Genomic DNA, 10,216 nt, shown 5'->3' with positions numbered 1-10,216 from the left:
GCTTCCACTGGCTCCTCTGGAACTCGCTGGGCGTGCGCGCTGCGCTCTGGCGGGAGGGCGCTTCTCTCGGCTTTTTATAGCTTCATGGCGGACCACGTTGAGAACAACAACAGCCTGGTCCGGGGCCAGCGCCAACTTGTGCTTCTTGGAGCCCCTTCTTGGGCCGCTGGCTTCTCGGATCGCGCCTCACCAGCGCCGCGGCGCCCGCAGCGGGGCGCCTCGGACGGGGCTTGAGCTCCTGGCGCAGTGGAGAGGCGGCTTGCGTCCTGGAAGGGCTCAGCAAAGGCGAACGGAGAGGTGCACCCTAGGCTGCGGGAGCGCGAGAGGAGGGGGGCACTTCGTTTGGAGGCCAATAGCGCGGGCCCCAGGGGAGGCCCCACGGCCGGGAGCTTGGCGGCCGGCAGCCCAGAGAAGGCCACGGGCACCCGAGCCCTGCTCCGGCCCCGGGGGCTCCAGGCCTGCCCGCAAGAGGAGCTTTAATTTGTCCAAACTAACACAGGGCGCGCCCTCACGTGGTCGGCTGGGGCAACGTGAACTGCGCTAGGACATCCTCGGGGGTTTTCCGCCCCTTCCAAAGCGGATGGCGGATGGGAGGCACTCTCCAGCTGCACCCTGGGGTCTGGTTGTGCCTCTGGGGGCCTAGGCACAACCCGGGAAATGGAGGACGACAGCAGGGCCTCTCTGGGGACACTGCCTCGCCTCTCCCCCTACCCCGTTGCCGCTGATGTTCCCATGGCCTCATTTTGTGATCCACAAGTAGTTGCCGCCGGTCCTCCCAAAGCCAAATGGGGACTCCAGGGTGGGACAGGGTGGGCGGGGGTGAGGTTATGACCCCCAGAGGCGTTCCTGTGAGAGGATGGGGAAGAGATTAGCTCGTAGTTCCTGGGCGCACCCCTCCCCCTCTCCCGTGCACAGGGAAATGATGGCGGCAACACAGCAAAGGAGACCATGTCCTGGAGAGGGTCCCGGGTCCGGGGCCCCACCCTCCCCGGGGGGCTTGTGCAAGCCTGGCGGCTCGATCTCTGCTGATTCCCGTATTGGGGGTGCAGAGGAGGCACAGGACAGTTTTTGTCGAAGCCAGTGCAGCCTCCACTTGGGGAAGCTGAGACCAGAGTAAGATGCTCGGGTAGGAGAGGGGATCCCTTTGGGGGTAGGTGATGTGTAGGGCACAGGAGTGGGGTTGGGGCTGGGGGGTGGCAGGGATGCAGGCAGGAAACAGTCTCCAGAGGCCCAGCATAGAAAAGCGATGGAGGGGTGAGGGGGAACAGGACGCTGGCGAATTGGGGTTCCCAGAGTGAGGGATAGGCACATTTACAGGTGGACAGAGCAAGAGGCCCTGAAAAGGGGGTGGGTGGGTGCATTTGTGGCCTTGGACCCAAGCAGGCTTCTCTGAGTGAGGGCTGGCAGCGCCTCCCTTCTTCTCCAGCTCACCCCTTTCACACACACACACCCCATTTTGTCACCCTGACGAGGGAATAAGCCCTAGAGAGGAAGAAATTGTGTCTAGGAGGAAACGGTGAGCCTGGATGAGTTTCTTTGCCGGGAGGCTGGCAGGGGCATGGAACCAGGGAACAGCCTTTGCCCTCCGGAGCACTGGGTACCCTGAGAAAAGTGAGAAGAGAGATTGCAGCTAGGTCCCTGTGGAGGAGGATGGGCTCCTTTCCCAGGAAGGACTGGCTGAGTGGACTGTCTCCAGGGCACAGAACAACATTGAGAGACTGAGGCCTCCACCTGCTTGAGGAAGGCCCATGTGAATTTCCTGACACAGAATGGGGACGGGTTTCCGACAGCACCACCCAGCTGAGCCTGTGCAGACTGAACAGCTGTTTCCAGGCCAGGCTGGCTGCATGGAGGACATGAGAGGAGCAGCCAGCTGTGTGTACTGGACCCACTGATCAGGGTGCTCAGGACCAGGAGCCCTCTGAGGATGTGCAGAAGGGACTCTGGAGAGAGGAACGTGGCGGCCACAGCTGGAGTGACCGCAGTGTACAGAGATGGGATGGGAGCAGGAAACCCAAAAGAGCTGGCCCTGGAATCAGGTGGAGGGGAGGCAGCCCAGCCATGCCAGAGAGGGTAATATGGTTTGGATTTGTGTTCCCACCCAAATTTTAGGTTCCATTTTAATCCTCAGTGTTGGAGATGGGTCTTGATAGGAGGTGATCAGATCATGGGGGTGGATTCTAATGGTTTAGCACCATCCCCTTGGTGCTGTCCTCATGATAGTGAGCTATCATGAGATCTGGTTGTTTGAAAGCATGTTGCACCTCCCCTGAACTTCTCTTGGTCCTGCCCCTGCCATGTAGGACACCTGCTCCACTTCACCTTTCACCATGAGTAAAAGCTCCTTGAGGCTCCCCAAGAAGTAGATGCCCTGTGCTTGCTGTACAGCCTGCAGAACCGTGAGCCAATTAAACCTCTTTTCTTTATAAATTACCCAGTCTCATGTAGTTCTTTATAGCTTTGTGAGAATGGACTAATACAAGGGGCTTGAGCTTAGGTCTTCTGAAAAGTCAAAGGGTGAGGAGAAGTGATACCCTTGAAGGAGTCCCAGCCATGGGCGACAGGGCCATCGCTCGGCCTCTTGTGCAGCCACTATGGGGAGAGGAGTTTGCTGGACATGCCACTCTGGAGCTGGCTGCAGCCACAGGCTGGGCCAGGGACACTCCTGGGTCATCCATGCTGGGGGAAGGGAGGATGCTCTAGTGGAGACCGAAGGACAGGGTCAGGGAGGAAGGCAGGACCCAGGTGTAGCCTCCTTCATGAAATCTGAGGAGAGGAGATGCGAGAGAGAAGGACTGGGCACCACAGCCAGTACAGCCACTCATAAAGTGGAGCTGCCATCTGGGGGACTGAGGAGAGTGGCCAGGCTCCTGGCCACCATGCCCTGGGGCACCTGGCTGGGACTGCAGGGGAGAAGCAGTCAGCACAGGACTGGAGCCCTGCGGGCAGGGCAGTGCTGTCCAGTCCCAGGGGCAGGAAATGAAGGATGCAGCTCAGACCCCACGCCAGCGTCAGTGGGCACGTGGCCTGGGGGCCAGCTCCTCAGCCTGTGAGGGGAGGGCAGCTTTTGTCAAGAGGGAGACTGCCTGTGACCCAGGGCTCAGAAGACTAATTCTAGACTTGGGGAGCTGGCAGGGACTAAGTGGGATCTTCATCTGCCCTCATGATATGGTGGAGGCAACTGAGGCCTGAGGAGGGGGTTAGCCAGAAGGAGACTAGGACTCAGGCTGGGGTCTTGCAGCCTTCAGGGTGTCTCTTACCTCCCATGCTCCTGGTCACCCTTCCTGCATTACCCCACCAAGGAAACCATAGGTGGGGAAGGTCCCAGATCCTCAACCAAAAAAAAATGGCCAAATAAAAGAAAAGCAGCTTCTGGAAGTGGCCAGGGCCTAGCAGAGACCAGGGCAAGACCATGTACCCAGCACCTGAGTCGCGCCCTTCCCTGGGCCTGGCCAGTCTGGAGGAGGCTCTGGCTCGTGAGCAGTGGGGTTTCTGGGGACGGAATCCAGAAGGGGCTCTATGGCTGCTGGGCTCTCTCCCTCCTCCCTGTTTCGGGGATTGTTCAGTCCTGGGGCTGCAAACACCACCAAGTACCCTGATGATGCAGTTCATTTCTCTAGCCCGAGGTCGGCCTCTCTCCCATGCAGACCCCAGCATCCCGCTCCTCCTGCCGCTCTCACCTGGAGTCTAGGTGTGGCCAACACAGACCCCGCTCCTCCCAAACTTTTGCCAGTGATTCTGCACAGAGACAGGAACTGCTCCCTGATTTCCCTACTCTCTCATCCAACCCATGGCTTCCTGCCTGTTTACCCCAGAACTGGTCCCACAGCCACCGAGCCCCCACCCTCTCTACCCTTTCCCCCCGGCCTCCTGTTCTCTCCGCACAGCCCCAGCACAGAAGTCTGAGTAATGGGTCCTGGCTCTGCCAAAAAGTCTCCAGTGGCTTCTCACCAGACATAGGGTAAAGTCTCCCAACACCTTTGCCACTAGCCTCCACCAAGGCTCTGACCGCAGCTCCCCCACTCAGTGCTCAGCCTCACAGCCTTTTTTGCTGCCCACACATACCCAGAGGGCTTTCATGACCTGGGGCTTGCTGGGGTGGCCCCGTGGCTGGCTCCTGCCCTGGTCAGCCTCCCTAGACCCCTCCTCAGGTGCTCCTATCAGAGCACCCTCCCTGCCTGGCTCACAGCACCTGCCATCTAGTGTGTCCATTGAGTTGTGGGCTGTGAGCTAAGTGCAGGGTGGGGGCTGTCATGCTTGTAGCTGCACCAAGGCGGGGTGAACGCAGCACGCTCCCAACACAGACACACCTGCGGCAGCAGCGGATGGGAGGGAGGACAGGGGTTAGGAGCTCCTGGCTGAGCTGTGACCCGGGCTGTCCTTCAAACCCTGGGTGTGATTCCTTCCCCACCACCACTACCCAGCCTCAGTCTCCCAGTTTGTATAAAAGGGCTAGATGTGTGGAGTCTGAATGATCCAGCTTGACAGTCTGATTCTGGGCCTCCAGACACACATCATTCACACCCACAGTTCACACCCACACTCACACACATTTACACTCACACATGCTCACCATTCACATGCACACTTCACACATGTACACCTACTCACAGTCACATGCTCACACAGGCTCACACCATTTACACTTACAGTTTACACGCACACCTCACCTACTCACACACAATTTACCCTCCCACTCACATGCTTACACACCATTCACACAGTTCACATTCATACACATATCTACCCATCCATTCACACATATATGCACACACTCACACTCATACCTACACATTTACCCTCACACATACCATTCACACCCACAGGTTCACACATTCACCTACTCACACCTGTCATCCTCTCATTCACGTGCTCACAAAATGGTCACACAGTTTACCCCTCACACCCACATGCTCACCCATTCACACACCATTCACACTCACAGATTCATACACCTTCACCTACTCAGACACATCATCCACCCATTCACATGCTCACACACACGTTCACACAGGCATGTGCCCTTCACACTCATAAGCTCACCGTCACATACCCTTCACACCCACAGGTTCACACACACATTCACATGCTCCCACTCACTCCCCTCACACACACATGCTGATTTACATAGCCACTTGCACATGTACACACACGCTCACATTCGCACAGGTTCACCCATTCACACACACTCGACACTTACCCTCACATTCACCCACTCACCATTCCCACTCACCAGTTCACATGCACTCACCCAAGCTCACACTTGACCATGGACACACCCTCAAACATAGGTGCTCACACACACATGAGCCAATGCACACTGACCTAGCCATTCATACTCAAACACATCCTCACATACCCACACAGCTCTACACATACCCACTTTCTTACACATTCACACACAGACCTATAGACACATTCAAACACATCCATTCTCACATCCTCAAAAACACCTGTGGCCACTTCCTCACTCACACACAAAGTCGATGCCAACTGCAGGGAAAAACATGGCGTCAGCTGGGGTCTCGCTGGAGGCTTTCCCTGCCTTCGCCCTCTCTGTCCTGTCTCGTTTCCACCCTCATATTCTGGGGACCTTGAGACTGATGCACACAAACACACAGGCCCATGACAGAGGCCCCAGAATCTGGTGGCACCTACCAGAGCTTAGGCTGCAGTGGGAAGAACCCCTGACCACAGAGCCAGCTGCAGGGCGCTGCCTCCCTGACCAGACACAAGCTCCCAGCATACACCCCTGCCCACTCATCATCTGCTGGGAGGTCAGCGACCACACCTCTGCTCCCAGACCAGAGGAAACAACACCAGAACCCAACGGGCCAGGACGGTGACACACCTGAGCGGGCAAGGGAGCCGGTGCCAGTGCACAGACAGGACACCAGTCACTACACCAGGGGACAGCAGGCCTGATGTGCCGTGCCCTGCACTGACCATGAGGACTCGAACCCCATCTGAGGCGAGTCCTGCAGGCTAATGCCATGTGCAAGCAGGAGGGTCAAAGCAGTGACACATCCCATGTGATGGGGTTGGAGATACTTATGCCTTGAATTTGAATGTTTTCTCTAAGGGCATATATCTATATCTATATACAGATATATATAGCTTTCAAAACACAACTTTTAGAAAAATAAATGTTAATGAAATTCAAATCTGTATTCCAGAATTTATTGTATTTTCTTTTCTCTATTTTTTCACTATTGGTTTTTGTTGGGCTTTTCCTGATTACAAAAAATGCATTGCTATGATGGAAACCTCAAGAAACAACAGAAATCATAAAGACTGTGATTTAAAGTAGGCCACTAGAGAGTAATGTTAAAAGTAACAGAATGAGGCTGGACGTGGTGGCTCATGCCAGCACTTTTGGAGGCCATGGTAGGAGGATCACTTGAGGTCAGGAGTTCAAGACCAGCCTGGCCAACATGGTGAAACCCTATCTCTGCTAAAAATACAAAAATTAGCTGGGCATGGTGGTGTGCACCTGTAGTCCCAGCTACTCGAGAGGCTGAGGCAGGAGAATCACCTGAACACGGTAGGCAGAGGTTGCAGTGAGCTGAGACTGCGCCACTGCACTCCAGCCTGGGTGACAAAACAAGACTCTGTCTCAAAAGAAAAAAAAAAGTAGAATGGACAAAAAGCCACAATCCTATGAAAATACAAAAGGAATGCACCCAGAAGTGGGGGTCTCACGTACCTTTATTGCGTACTGATGGGTACTTGTCTTTGGTTGCCATGGAAACGTCAAGATGCTGGGATACAGGGTGATGGGGATGTGAATTGCCACCTCCTGCTGGTTCCACACAGGCACCCATAGTGTGTGGACCCCTCCATCCTACAAGGGGTGAGAGTGCCATACGTCATCATGACAACCATGTCGTCAGCAGTCTTTCCCAGTCACCAGACCCCCATCCCTCCCTGGGGATCAGGCCACAAAGGTGGATTTTGTGGGAGAGTGGAGAAGAAGGTTCCAGACACCCTGCCACTCTCTCGTTCTCCATGGGAATGGCTTTCCATGGCTCTGCTACAGCCACTCCTGGAAGTGCTGCCTGACTGAATCCTCAGGGCACGCTGGCAGGATGAATGTCGTGTCTCCCCCACTTTACAGATGGGGAAACTGAGGCCTGAGAGCTAAAGCAGCCTGCCCAACCTCCAGAGCTGAGGAGGCTGACTCTGGCAGGAGTCACTGTCAGTGCATGGGCGTTTCTTCCTGTTACGGCCTGTGGCCACTTCCAGGCCAGGAGGCCTCCTGTGCGGGATAGGAAAATGGGAACACCCAGGCCGATTTTCCAATCATCAGAGCTTTGCTCCCTAAGGCTGATGGGCTTCTTAAAGACAAGGGAAAAAAGAACCCAGGATGCAAGTAGCCCAAACAGGCAAAGGGACGCTGGTGACCCAACTCCCTGGGACTCATGGCCCTCCTGGGCTGACATTTCTGCCTACAGAGGGGGGCTTCATAAGCCAACGCAGGGGAGACACCAACTTGCCTGGTCCACCACAGAGGTGAGGGCCACGTCAATGGCCGTCTGTCCCCTCTTTAGTGCCCTGACGTGATGGTACGACCCATTCTGGGAGGACGAGAGCACCTCAAAGAACTCAGCAGGAAGCACAGTTTCAATTTGGATGTTCTGGAAGGTGAGGCAGGACAGGAGAGAAGTGCTTCTGGGGTGACTCTGGAAAGTCAGAGTTTGGGCAAGAAGCTACAGGACTCAAACCAGCAGCCAGGCCAGGCCAAGGGGCCCCCTGGGGCTCAGCAGCCTTCACTAGCTGCAGATGGGTGGGCCAGGCCCTGGAACAGAGCTCTGACCACTGTGGCCTTTGTCCCCACTGAGGCTGCCCTCCCTGCGTGCCCGATGACCTGCACTCCTGTTTCATCTCCCTGTGTGGCACCTGGGGCAGTTTGGAGCCTACTGAGGTCTCAACAAGGAACCAGTAAATGCAAAAAAAGGACATCACGTCCCCTACAGCTAACTGCAAATGGTGACCATCCCAGCCCTTGTTTGATAACACGAGCAAAGCAATGACTTTTGTAAGGACACCGAGAGGAACCTCACCTCCTTTTTTTTTTTTTTGAGACGGAGTCTCACTCTGTTGCCCAGGCTGCAGCGCAGTGGCGCGATCTCAGCTTACTGCAAGCTCCATCTCCCGGGTTCCTGCCATTCTTCTGCCTCAGCCTCCCGAGTAGCTGGGACTACAGGCGCCCGCCACCATGCCCGACTAATTTTTAAAATATTTTTAGTAGAGACAGGGTTTCACCTGTGTTAGCCAGGATGGTCTCGATCTCCTGACCTCGGAACCTCACCTCCTTCTGAAACCTCCAACGCAGGACCAGGCGCGGTGGCTCACACCTGTAATCCCAGCACTTTGGGAAGCCAAGGCGAGCAGATCACGAGGTCAGGAGATTGAGACCATCCTGGCTAACACGGTGAAACCCCATCTCTACTAAAAATACAAAAAAATTAGCCGGACGTGGTGGTGGGCACCTGTAGTCCCAGCTACTTGGGAGGCTGAGGCAGGAGAATGGCGTAAACCCGGGAGGCGGAGCTTGCAGTGAGCTGAGATCCGGCCACCACACTCCAGCCTGGGCGACAGAGCGAGACTCTATCTCAAAAAAAAAAAAAAGAAAAGAAAAATTGATGTCAATATACTTGAAAATTTGTACCAAATAGGCAATATCCTAAAAATATAACATTAAAAATATGTGTATGAAGAAATGGAAATCCTAAGTAGCTCAATAGCCACCGTATAAATTTAATCATTAGTCAAGAAGTGCATCTTTGCGCCTTTCTCTCTCTCTCACACACACACACAGACACACACACAAACACAGCCCTAATGGTATTATTGACTAAATACCAAAGTCATTCTAATTTTTTAAAAATACCGCCATTTGCATAAGTAAAAAAAATTAATTTTTTTAAAAGACCAAAAAAACTCCCATAAAATTGACATAACGGGCTACTTTTCTATAAATTCTGAGAACACTATGATCTTAATTCCAAACCAAACAAATATTAAATATAATAAAGACAGATTATGAGCCAGCCTTACTCAGGAGCACTGATATAAACAGTCCTAAAGAATAACAAGCATTGACCATACCTCCAAATTGAATAACTAATAGAAACAAAACAATTAGTGTACAGCTCAAGACAACATATTCTCAAGTGCTAAACAGACCTACTATTTAAAAGTACTAAGTCTGCACAGAGCCATGGGAGTGGCTGTTGGAGAAATCTTCATGAAGGAAGGAAGGAAGGTTGAAACAAAGTTTTAAAATCCTAGGTTTCTCTTTTGTTTTGGAAAATAGGTACAAAAAAAAAAAAAAAAACCAGGAGTGAATAGTAGCTTGGTATATAGGGGGAAGTAAATAAACCTTCATGGATGGATTGGTGTGTGCAGTGGGGAGAACAGTAATAAATAAGGTTGGAGAAGAAAATGGAGATAAATGCATCATCACAATCAAGGATGATTTGCTGAATGCTTAGTACGTAACTGGGAACATGGAAGTTATTGAATTGTCAGCTCAGTAGAGGGCACTCAAATGCATGAATGGAAGGCCAGACTGATGGGCAGGTGGATGAAAGGATACATTGGATACCAAACAAGTGAGCTAGTTGTTGAGAAACATTTGAAAGTTTCATTTGGCCATAAATTGACTTGCTTTTCAGAAGGTGCATTTAATGACACAGAAAATCAGGAAACCAGGCTAGACAGAGAGTTCCCACCTGAAAACCCAATGTAAAGCGTCTGTTACCTACTTCCATGGCATCACTGGAAGTCAGAAGTGGAGCTCTTTTGTGATGTTTAAAACCTGCATGATACTCAGTGCACTATTATTTGTGTACCTATTTCTCTGGTGATGGAAATTTGTTATGTCCCTATTTTCTATTCTATTAGAAACACTGGGCTGGGCATGGTGGCTCACGCCTGTAATCCCAGCATTTTGGGAGGCCGAGGCAGTTGGATCACTTAAGGTCAGGAGTTCAAGACCAGCCTGGCCAACATGGTGAAACCCCATCTCAACTAAAAATACAAAAATTAGACAGGCGTAGTGGCACGTGCCTGTAGTCCCAGCTACTCGGGAGGCTGAGGCAGGAGAATTGCCTGAACCTGGGAGGCATAGGTTGCAGTGAGCAGCCGAGATAGCACCACTACATTCCAGCCTGGGTGACAGAGTGAGACTCCGTCAAAAAAAAAAAAAAAA

At 53.0% G+C, this 10,216-nt stretch overlaps 1 long non-coding RNA gene across 1 annotated transcript; it reads left to right on the top strand.

The window, feature by feature from the left end:
* The first annotated feature begins 780 nt into the window (after positions 1–780).
* LOC105555325 lies at positions 781–2,433 on the top strand. Its single transcript, XR_001008458.1, has 2 exons — positions 781–2,073; positions 2,304–2,433. It is a non-coding gene; the product is annotated as an uncharacterized LOC105555325 (long non-coding RNA).
* The last annotated feature ends 7,783 nt before the right edge of the window (positions 2,434–10,216 follow it).

This window comes from Mandrillus leucophaeus, unplaced genomic scaffold, assembly GCF_000951045.1.
Source record: "Mandrillus leucophaeus isolate KB7577 unplaced genomic scaffold, Mleu.le_1.0 Scaffold680, whole genome shotgun sequence".
NCBI lineage: Eukaryota > Metazoa > Chordata > Mammalia > Primates > Cercopithecidae > Mandrillus > Mandrillus leucophaeus.
The sequence above is the reverse complement of the archived record's forward strand: the minus strand, read 5'-3'. Positions and strand labels throughout refer to the sequence as shown.